Source organism: Amblyomma maculatum, chromosome 3, assembly GCF_055883805.1.
Source record: "Amblyomma maculatum isolate TAMU_Amacu chromosome 3, ASM5588380v1, whole genome shotgun sequence".
NCBI classification, from domain to species: Eukaryota; Metazoa; Arthropoda; class Arachnida; order Ixodida; family Ixodidae; genus Amblyomma; species Amblyomma maculatum.
The window spans coordinates 93,711,828-93,722,918 of NC_139346.1; positions in this window are offsets into that span (position 1 = coordinate 93,711,828).

Here is an 11,091-nt window from a genome sequence, read left to right on the forward strand (position 1 = left end):
GGCTCCGCGTTTGCCCGGAAGATCTCGGGCTAAATCATGGGCCGGCTCGTTGCCAAGTACGGACGTGTATGCTGGGACCCAAATTAGGGTGATTTTGCGATCGATTTTAGCTGCAGCTGTTAGAATTCGGGCGGCTTCTTGCGAGACCCTGCCTTTTCCTATATTTCAGAGAGCCGTTTTACTGTCGCTAAAGATTAATCTAGCCTTCGTTCCGACGCAAGCGAGCGCTATTGCGACCAATTCAGCCGTGTCTGTCTCTGCTTCGGATGGTGGCGGCGACGACTGGTGCGCCGCTACCATCGACTACCGCGGCGACTGCCGCCCCTGATCGGCCGCTAGCAAGTTCTACGTAGGCAACTTCTTTTACTCTGAATTCTTTTGCTCTTTTAACCAGTGCTTCTGCTCTCTTCTCCCGTCTCTCCTTGTGGTATTCTGGGCGCATGTTGCGGGGGAGAGGACGAACAATGATGTTCTCGCGACAATGTGGCGTCAGGGCAACCTTGTCGGCTGTTGGTTGGTTGGTTCATGGGAAGGGAAAGGCGCAGTATCTGTCACACTTGCTCTGTGGACACCTGAACCGCGCCATAAGGGAAGGCCCCTATCTATTTTTCGACCCACCCATTCTAAGATGGTTCGACCCGTGCTCGGCCTACTTATTCTCTCATGTTGGGCGATTCTCACCGCTTCAGCAAGTTCCGTCCAGCTATTATGCACTCCCATTTCTACCAGGCGTTCCAGTCCAGAGGCCATAGCGTTGCTTTCGCAACCTCAGAGGAAAGGAAAGGCGCAGTATCTGTCACACTTGTTCTGTGGACACCTGAACTGCAATAGGGAAAGAAAGAAAGGTGGGAGTGAAAGCGGGGAGAGAGAAAGAGATGTCATAGGGGAGGGCTACGGAATGATTTCGACCATCTGGGGTGGTGCAGTGGTAAGACGCCCGACTACTGTGCCGGAGAGTTCCCGGGTTCGAACCCGACCGCGGCGGCTGCGTTTCGATGGAGGCGAAACGAAGTGGCGTCCGTGTGCTGTGCGATGTCAGCGCAAGTTAAAGATCCCCAGGTGGTCGAAATTACTTCGCAGCCCTCCACTATGGTTCCTCTTTCTCTCTTTCCACTTTCATTCCCACCTTCCTCCCTTCCCTTACGGCGCGGTTCGGGTGTCCACAGAGGAAGTGTGACAGTTACTGCGCCTTTCCCTTCCTGTCAACCAATTTAATTAGGATCTTTAACGTGTTGTTGTTGTGGCTGCAGGAAGAAGGAAAAGAAAATGCACGGGCCTGCTACTGGCTCTGTAGCTGAGCCACCTCCGCTGTCTGATTGATTGATTGATTTATAGGAAGGGAAAGGCGCGGTAACTGTCTCACTTGGTTTCTGTGGACACCTCAACCGCGACGTAAGGGAAGGGAGGAAGGTGGGAGTGAAAGTGGAAAGAAAGAAAGAGGAGCCGTAGTGGAGGGCTATGGAGTAATTCGACCACCCGGGGATCTTTACCGTGCGCTGACATCGCACACCACACGAATGCCTCTTCGTTTCGCCTCCATCGAAACGCAGCCGCCTAGGTCGGGTTTGAACCCGGGTACACCGGCACAGTAGTCGGGCGTCTTACCACTGCACCACCCCGGCGGGGCACCTCCGCTGCCTCATTTGGACAGAAGTGTAAAAAGAGAAGAAAGAAAAAGAAGGAAAGAAAAACGCGCACCGCAACAACAGCCGTCCTCCACCACCGAAGCAGGGGCGGGTGCGATGACGGCCTACAACAGATAAAAATCGGTGGCTGGCCAGCCCCCGCCGCCAGCGGCGTTGACCTACCGTCCCAGCTCGGTAGGGCCAGGAACAGCCACCCTTCAGCACCTCCCTCTTTCGGCCCCACACCAGGCAGCGGAGGTGGCTCAGCACAGAGTCAGTAGCAGGGCTGTGCATTTTCCTTTCCTTTTCCCTACAGTCGCAACAAGAGTGAAGAGGTGCCCCAGTGGATAGGGCTGCGTATGGTAATTCGACCACCAGGGGATCTTACGTGCACTTACATCGAGGGGGTGTGGTGGCTGCTCCTGGCCCTCCCGTGCTGGGAATTCTAAGCTGTCACGAAATCGGCTCACATTTTTATTATGTCAGCTAGGTCAGCGCGGCGCGAAGGAAGCCCGCTCGGCGTCGCATAGAAGTCTAGCATACTGTAGAAACGACTTCTTTTCCTCGTGAGGAGAGCAAGTCGAGTAGTCTTGCACGCATTGGCGTCATCCTCCTCATCACTAGGCGGCGGCGGTGATCGACTCCCCCGGCCGGAAGGCACTCCTCTCCAGAAAGTTCGACCGTGCCTAACCAATGACAGCACGCGGACACGCGGCTAGGCGTGAGGAAGAGGGGACGCTTAAAATAGCGAAGTTGTATTTGCGCGCTGGCCCTGGCGCGTTGTAGCAGACGGGCACGGCGCGCTCTATTTATTGAGGTCGCGTTATAGTGCCTAGGCACTATAGTCGCGTCGCTTGCGCCAGCCAGCCATGTTAGAACCAGTACTGCTGAGAGTTAGCAAGTGCTACTGCTCGGCTCACGGGATATGGTGCATGCTCTAGAATGCCCGGGGTCCGTTGCTCGGCAAGCCCACTGGTCTGCGAGGAAGTGGCGCTCGTCTACATGGCGACCACATCGTGACTTTCCAGACGACGGTCTGAGACAGCGCCCGGTGAACAATTTGGTGTTTGTTTGTTTGAATCTCTCGTGTGTTGTTTGTATCGGTAGTTGGCTTACTTTGCAGTCGTTGAGCCGGCATTCAGGGCGCAACACGAGCGCCATCACGGGTATGTATATGGTGAAGCGCCAAATAAACCGCGCTTTTCACCCTCCACGCTCGTTGTCTGTGGCTGTCCTGACGATGCATGGTGTCAGAAGTGACAAAGATGCCACTGACATGGAGGGACTGGAAGCCCCGGAGCTGCTCCAGTTCTCCGGAAACGTTGCCGAGAACTGGAGGTATTTCAAGCAACGCCTGGAAATCTTCATGACGTTGACAGAATCGACAGTGGCCAGAAGCGACGCACAGAAGACGGCATTGCAATTGCACGTAGCTGGTGAACAAGCCGTTGACGCATACAATGCGTTCAGACTTGAAGGCCGCCTTCGAAACCGGGCTGAGGAGTTCCATGTACGCAGAGAGGGTAGCCGAAGGACATATACAACCTACAGTGCGCTCAAGTCTCGCGGCAGAGGACCCGATTCCGCTTGACCCCGACTACACCATAATATTACAGCACTACAGAGGCTTGCGGAAAGTATATCCGGAGCCAAATAAAAAGCTCAGCAACGAGGAGGCCATAGATCTGAGGCGGCAAGAGACGGGCACCTTCATTAATTTACACATTACACGTGATGCATCCTACTATATTCAGAGACGAATGTTATGGTGCGAGAGGACCCCTACCCTGCACCACATAACGTGGGAATGCAGTGCACATCAAATCAAATGAAGGCAGTGGGAGGCTCTGACCCAGAGGCTCAGCTCTACCCGGTCACAAGAGCTCGCAAGCTGGCGAAAGCCAGTGGTGCCCTGAACTGGGAGCGCCAACCGCTCGTCAGCCTCGGCTAAGAGCCGAAGATTAAAGATTCTCAAGCATTTAATGAATTTTGCTCACTCACTCACTCACTCACTCACTCACTCACTCACTCACTCACTCACTCACTCACTCACTCACTCACTCACTCACTCACTCACTCACTCACTCACTCACTCACTCACTCACTCACTCACTCACTCACTCCATGACTACTGTTCGTCAAAGAAAAAGTTTGCCGAACAGTAGTCTTTTTCTTTGGCGAACAGTAGTCATGGAGTGAGTGATCAGTGAGTGAGTGAGTGAGTGAGTGAGTGAGTGAGTGAGTGAGTGAGTGAGTGAGTCCAAACAAAAAGTTTGCCCTCCACTACGGCTCCTCTTTCTCTCTTTCCACATTCACTCCCATCTTCCTCCCTTCCCTTACGGCGCGGTTGCGGTGTCCACAGAAAACAAGTGAGACAGTAACCGCGCCTTTCATTTCCTAAAAATAAATTTTAAAAAAGTTTGCCGACGATTACGTTACTTCCTAATGATGCGAAGTTTGAGCGCAGCTCATCAGGTGTTTCACCTTTTCGATAGATTAGGGCAAAGATTTCGAGCAAGACATGTATGGCGCGGCGAACGGTGGTAGCAGGATCGCGCTCAGCAATAGGAGAACACGCGCGGCCGCCGTCATGGAGGAAGAGGCAGGGGGGAGTGGGGAAGGATTGCACGCTGCCCAAGCTGCGGAGCTGATTACGAGGGACAACGGCGACGACGACGCGAAACGCAGGAACGGGCGCCAAAGAGCTGCGCTCTAAAATGATACCTACGACCATCTTTTTAAGTACAGGTATTTCAATACTTTAGCTGCCCATCTGTTACTGTCCAATTTCCTCAGGCGTTCCTCATATAATATTTTACTCTGAGCTTCCCGTACTGTGGGTCCTCTGAGCAGCGTCACCTGGCGACAGATAGCGGAAATATTGCAAAAATGAATGAGAGCGCATTTAAAACCTACTGTGCTCGTTGCTTCAATGGCGCAACTTATAATAGCAGTTAAGGACACTGCTCCATAAAATGGTAAAACTGGAAAGCCGAGCACTGGGCGAATGGATGGAGGACATAAGGAAAACCAAACAAAAGCTAGAACTAATTGAGGAACAACGTTACCGAGGAGCGCTGGTTAGGGCAAGGGCCGAAGACACAGCTGCAGGCGAAGCGCAAAACGAAAAGAGCGCTTGGTTCAGAAAAAGCCCGTGCTGAAAGGAAACACATCGAAGAAATAGAATGGGGAGGGGTATTATCAACTGACATCAATCATATCAAAACAGCGTTTTTCGAACATTACCAGGCGCTCTTCGCATCACACCCGGTTGATGTTATTACATTTAAGGATGAGTTTCTAACTGAGCTACCGCGTCTCGACGACGAAACAAAATACAGATTAGAACTGGACATAACAGAAACGGAGGTGGAGCACGCAATTGATAAATTAAACCTCGGTAAATCCCCTGGACCGGACGGGTTCAGTGCGACTTTTTATAAAGTACTTAAACACGAAATAGCCCCTGTCCTAACTGTTTAACGAAGCCTTCAAAGAAAAGGCTCTTCCTCAGTCATTTGGGTCGTCCCACACTGTGCTCATTCCGAAAACAAATGAAATAAGTAAGACTGGTTACTGCATACCAGCCAATAGCGCTCACAAACGTGAAGTACAAAATTTTTATGAAGGTTCTAGGGCGAAGGTTGAAGACAATGATTAGAGACATATTTGGGCCTCATCAGACGTGTGGGATCAAAGGGCTCTCCATTTTCACCAATATCCATAAAGCGCGCAGTGTATTAGAATACTGTGATGACAGCAATGGTCGGGTGGCCTTTCTCCAGATTGACTTAGCAAAGACATTTGACTGTGTCGCTCACGAACTTTTGTTTGCCATTTTAGACCATGTGAATGTCGGTTGTGTTGTCCGTAGGGGCGTGGCTTTGGCGTACCGGAGCTGCACGACGAGATTGATTGTTAACAAATGTTTAGGGGACCCCATCAGTGTACAGCGTTCCGTATGCCAGGGATGTCCACTCAGCCCTCTTTTATTTTGCATCTATATAGAGACCCTTTGTTTGAAAATCATCATCATTATCATCATCATCATCAGCCTGACTATACCCACTGCAGAGCGAAGGCCCCTCCCATATTTCTCTACTTAACCCGGTTCTGTGCTAGCTGCATCCACTTGACCCCTGCGAACTTCTTAACCTCATCCGCCCACCTAACTTTCTGCCGCCCCCTGCTACTCTTTCCCTTCTCTTGGAATCCAGTTTGTTACCCTCAGCGACCATCGGTTATCCTCTCTTCGCACTACATGTCCTGCCCATGTCCATTTCTTCTTCTTAATTTCTACTAGAATGTCGGTAACTTGAGTTATTTCGCTGACCCACTCTGACTGTTTGAAAATACTCAAGAATAATAGGATTCAAGGATTCAATGTACAAGCAGCCGAATTAAAGCTGTTAGCGTATGCAGACGACATCGCTGTTTCCACCGGTGATAAGGGGGGCATAAACCAAGCTGTGAAGTGCTTGCGTGAATTCAGTCGCGTCACCGGTAGTGGAGTTAACTGGTCGAAATGCCTCGGACTTTGGCATGGAAAGTGGCCATCTACGTCTGAACGGTTTGCCAGTATGCCTTGGACGACGACACCAGATATGTACTTGGGAGTTCCGCTTATGGCTTACCGTGACAGTGAACAGTATTGGAGAGGGCAGGCTAAAGAGATAAAGGACAAAGCTGAAAAGTGGAGAGGGAACAACCTATCTATTTTTGCAAGGGCCAGTTTGCAATTTGTTCTTTATCAGTAAGCTCCGGTATGTTATGCACCTGTTGCACTGTTCACGGTTAAATATTCAGAAAATGCACAGGAATTTCGCTGTATTTGTCGGCATCTGAATGGGAGCGCTGCAGCCGGACTAAGTTGTTCAGACGAGTAAAAGACGGTGGGCTAGGATTGGGCCACCTATTTTTGCGACAGCTAGTCAGTCGTTTTGTGTTTTTTAGAGACACGACCGACCCGTTCTTACGCACCGTATGCCAAGTCAGACTGAGGCGGCTGCTACCGGAGTACGTGGTTTCAACGAAAGATTTTTCGGATTAAGAAGGGCTTTTATAGAGAAGTCGTAGCAAGTGATCCGTTCCTTTCAGCGTGGTTCTCAAGTGATTATTTGTCTACAGCAAAACGAAAGAAATTGTATCGTGCATTGTGACATTATGTTCCCTGTGCTTTTGTACAGGGCCTTCCTTGTACGATGGAGGCCCAGGTGCAGATGTTTTAAAAAAGAGTAAAAAGAATGCAGGTGCCGCCAGGAGCAAAAACCTTATTTTTTAAATTGCACACCGGAACCTTGCCGGCGAAAACATTTTTGGAGAAAAAGGGATTATTTATACCCTGGGGATCACACTGTTTAATATGCAGGAAGCCAGAAACCATATAGACCATGATTTTTTTACACTGTTGGGAAGGAGTACATTTTTGGGACGTATTGCAAAGAACTAGAAAGATTTTCCGCTAGACCCGCATGGCATTCGGTACATATGCGTAGAAATTGAGGATGGGGTACCATTTCATTTAATTATGCTTATGGGCCTCCACTGTATATGGCACTTAAGAATGGCGGGTTACCATTGCGATAAAGATGCACGGCCTGCCAGAATTTATTTTCGGGAAAGCATGGACAGGCATTTGGCAATCCAGAAAGCTACAGCAGAACCGTGGCTCTCAAGGCTAGATGCTAATACCATTTGCGACTGCGCTGAGTATTATGCAGATATGTCGAAGGGCTAAAAAGTGAGAGTCACGTAAGCGGTACGTAAAATTGATCTGATTATGGTATACTTTCGATCATTTATAACTCGTTTTCCTTAGCACTTATTCCCTTTGTTGTGTATGCGTGAATTTTAGTGTGTCATATGTAAATAGCGTCTGCAAATAGCATTTAAGTGATTTTTGTTGATTTTGTTCTTGTGTCAAGAGCAGGCAATAGAGAGAAAAAGAAAAGCTTCAATGGCTCAATGGATTAACACTTCTTACCTGAGCACTGATTGAATAAAAAATCTGTTCGAATCGTGTAAGTGAACATTTTTATGATTTTTTTTAAATGCTACGTTAAAATAAGCTACAAAGATTTTCGGGAGGCTGTTCCCTTTTGTGTTGCTTTATGTGATGTTTTCTAACTCTTAATAGCCGCAAAACCTGCCGTGAACACAACCAACGGTAACACTATTCAGTTTACGATGACATCGGTAACACTATTCAATTAGCTTCACCGTAGTCATTTCCTGCCTTTAGTGAGTGCATGTTACCTTTAGGTTGTGTTCACAGACACCTATCGGTAACAATCGTCGTTTAACCCACTGAGAGGCAATCAGTGATAAGAAAGAAGTTGCGGGACCCTACCGTTGAGGAGACGGAATTACGCGGCTCAGCTACAGAGCCAGTAGCAGGCCTGTGCATTTCTTTTACTCTTTTTGCAGTCGCAACAACAATACTGACATCGCACAGCACACGAACGCCACTTCGTTTCGCCTTCATAATAAAATTAGAGGGTCTGTTAGACGTCTCCTAAGAAAATGGCGAAAGCCTACCCTTCATATTCTATAATTTGCCTCCCATCGTTAGCCTCTTGTCGGCACTGATTGATTTAGAGGAAGGGAAAGGCGCGGTAACTGTCTCACTTGTTTTCTGTGGACACCTCAACCGCGCCGTAAGGGAAGGAAGGGTGGGAGAGAAAGTGGAAAGGGAGAAAGAGGAGCCGTAGTGGAGGGCTACGGAGTAATTTCGACCACCTGGGGATCATTAACGTGCGCTGACATCGCACAACACACAGAAGCCTCTTCGTTTCGCCTCCATCGAAACGCAGCCGCCGAGGTCGGGTTCGAACCCGGGTACTCCGGCACAGTAGTTGCGCGTCTTACTACTGCACCACCCCGGCGGGGCCCTCTTGTCGGCATTCGTTGCAGTGCTACATATAATTACAATTGGTTTACAGGAAAGGAAAGGCGCAGTATCTATCACACTTTCCCCGTAAAGTGTGAGTTTGGACGGTACACCATCGCTTCAATCATCTGGGTTTCAGCTCACGAAGGTCTACCAGGCAATGAGGCTGCCCATCGCCTCGCTCTAGATGTATACACCCGAGCGGCCATAGAGACCCCGCTACCCGGAGACAAAGACCCCCTTATCACCTACAAGGAGCTCTCTGAGACTCCTAAACAGAAGGATCTATCCATCACCAGATAGGTCCCTAATACCCTCAGAATGCAGGGCCTAGCGAAAAATTTAGGCCGATCGGCTTTTTTTTTTTTTTTTGGTTGGTTTGGTTTGTGGGGTTTCAACGTCCGAAAGCGACTTAGGCTCTGAGAGACACCGTAGTGGAGGACTCCGAAAATTTCAACCACCTGGGGTTCTTTAACGTGCACTGACATCGCACAGCACACGGGCGCCTTGCTTTTCGCCTCCATCAAAAAGCGGCCGCCGAGGACGGGATTCGATCCCGCGTCCTTTGGCACAGTAGTTGAGCGCCGTAACCACTGTGCCATCCCGGTGGGGGCCAATCGTTTCTTTCCTCACGTTACTCTGCACGAGTTGACAAGTGACCCAGAGACTTGCAATCTCTACAACGTACTTCTGAGTCAAAATTATCTAATCTGGCAATGTTCCGATTCTCCAGGAGCTAAAGAAACTGATACCCTTGATCAAATTACCTGGGAGTCCTACACCTCCCCTGTGTAGGACTCCCAGGTAATTTGATCAATGGGATCAAGGCTGGCTGTTCCTGGCCCTACGGGGATGGGACGGTAGGTCAACGCCGCTTGCGGCGGGTGGGCTAGCCAGCCACCGATTTTTATCTGTTGTTGGCCGTCATTGCACCCGCCACTGCTTCGGTGGCGGACGACGGCTGCTGTTGCGGCGCGCGTCTTTCTCTCCCTCTTTTTCCTTTCTTTCTGTTTTCTCTTCTGTTCGCACGAGGCAGCGGAGGTAGCAGGCCCGTGCATTTTCTTTTCCTTCTTCCTACAGCCACAACAATCCTACATCCGCAGCCGAAATGCGGAATGAACAAAAGATCGTCCTACGACTGGCGGAGGAGGCTTACTCAAAGACCTTCTCTGCGGCCACGGCGCAGGAGAGCCGGCCGGCAAGGAGACCCTCCCCCTGGCTGAGCCCCTGCCCCGATTGGATTGGAAAACATTTATTTCGTCGCTCAAGCAGGTCGATGGAGAGACGTACTAGATGGCCGCTAGTCCATGGCTGGCGGCGACCTTATTAGCCCGCTCGATGGCCCGTAGTTGAATCTGCGGGTCCGAGCTGACCAGCACGGCTTCCCACTGCTCGGGAGAAGGGAGCTGTATTAATTCCACCGCAGGTGGATCATTTGCGCAGTTCCAGAGAATATGATCATATGTAGCTCTTTCGCCGCATTTACTGCAGGTTGGATTGTACTGGCCTGGGTACATCAGTGCAAGCACCGCCGGATTTAGGAGAGAGCGTGTTTGTAGTCGGCGCCAGGTAACTTCCTGTGCCTTTGTTAAAGATTTGTGGGGGGGCGGATATGTGCGCCTTTCCAGCCTGAAGTGATGGGTAATGTCATGAAAAGAAATTAACCCGTCCTTCGTGAAATTCGGGTCGGAGGGCGCGCTCACTGCCCGGTCGACGAAACCTCGGGCTTGCGCGTGAGCCGCCTCGTTCCCCGGATTAGACGAGTGGGCCGGGACCCAGATTAGTTCAATTTCCCTAACCGGAGTAGGGGTGCTTTGGAGGATGCGGAGGGAGGTAGACGTGATGCGACCCCTCGCGAAATTGCGAATGGCTGTTTTAGAATCACTGAATATAATATCGGCGGACGTGTTTGCAATAGCTAAGGCTATGGCCGCTTCCTCCGCCGTCTCGGAGGAGGTGGATGCGATTGATGCGGCCGCCAACGGAGAACCGTTCCCATTCACAGCGGCCAGTGCGAACGCTTGTATCTGGGTGTGCCGATATTCCGCCGCGTCCACGTATGCTGCATTGACGTGTCGGCCGTACTTGGCATGTAGGGCGCGAGCCCTCGCCATGCGTCGGCCTTCGTGGTGCGCGGGGTGCATATTCTTGGGCAAGGGTTTAATGAATAGAGCTGTCCTAATGTGTGTAGGTAAGTGTGTTTTCGCGTCCTTCTCTGGAAGTTGTTCGCACATGTGTAGTCTGTACAGGATGGACCTTCCCGCGTTCGTGCGAGTGAGTCGTCCGAGCTGGGAGACAAGGTGTGCCTCGCACAGCTCCGAAAGTGTGTTGTGAACCCCAAGGGCCACTAACCTTTCCGTAGACGTGCTGTGCGGGAGCCCAAGGGCAGCCTTGTAGGCCTGTCGGATTAGGCTCTCGACCTTCATTCTTTCGGCGAATTGCAGTTTCAGGTACGGGAGAGAGTAGACAATTTTGCTCAGGTCCATGTCGGTGTAAATAAAGTGGTCTCTCTCTCTCTCCTGTCGCGTGGCGTTCCTTGGCGCGCGTTCAAGTGTGGCATTGCAGATGGCAGGAACG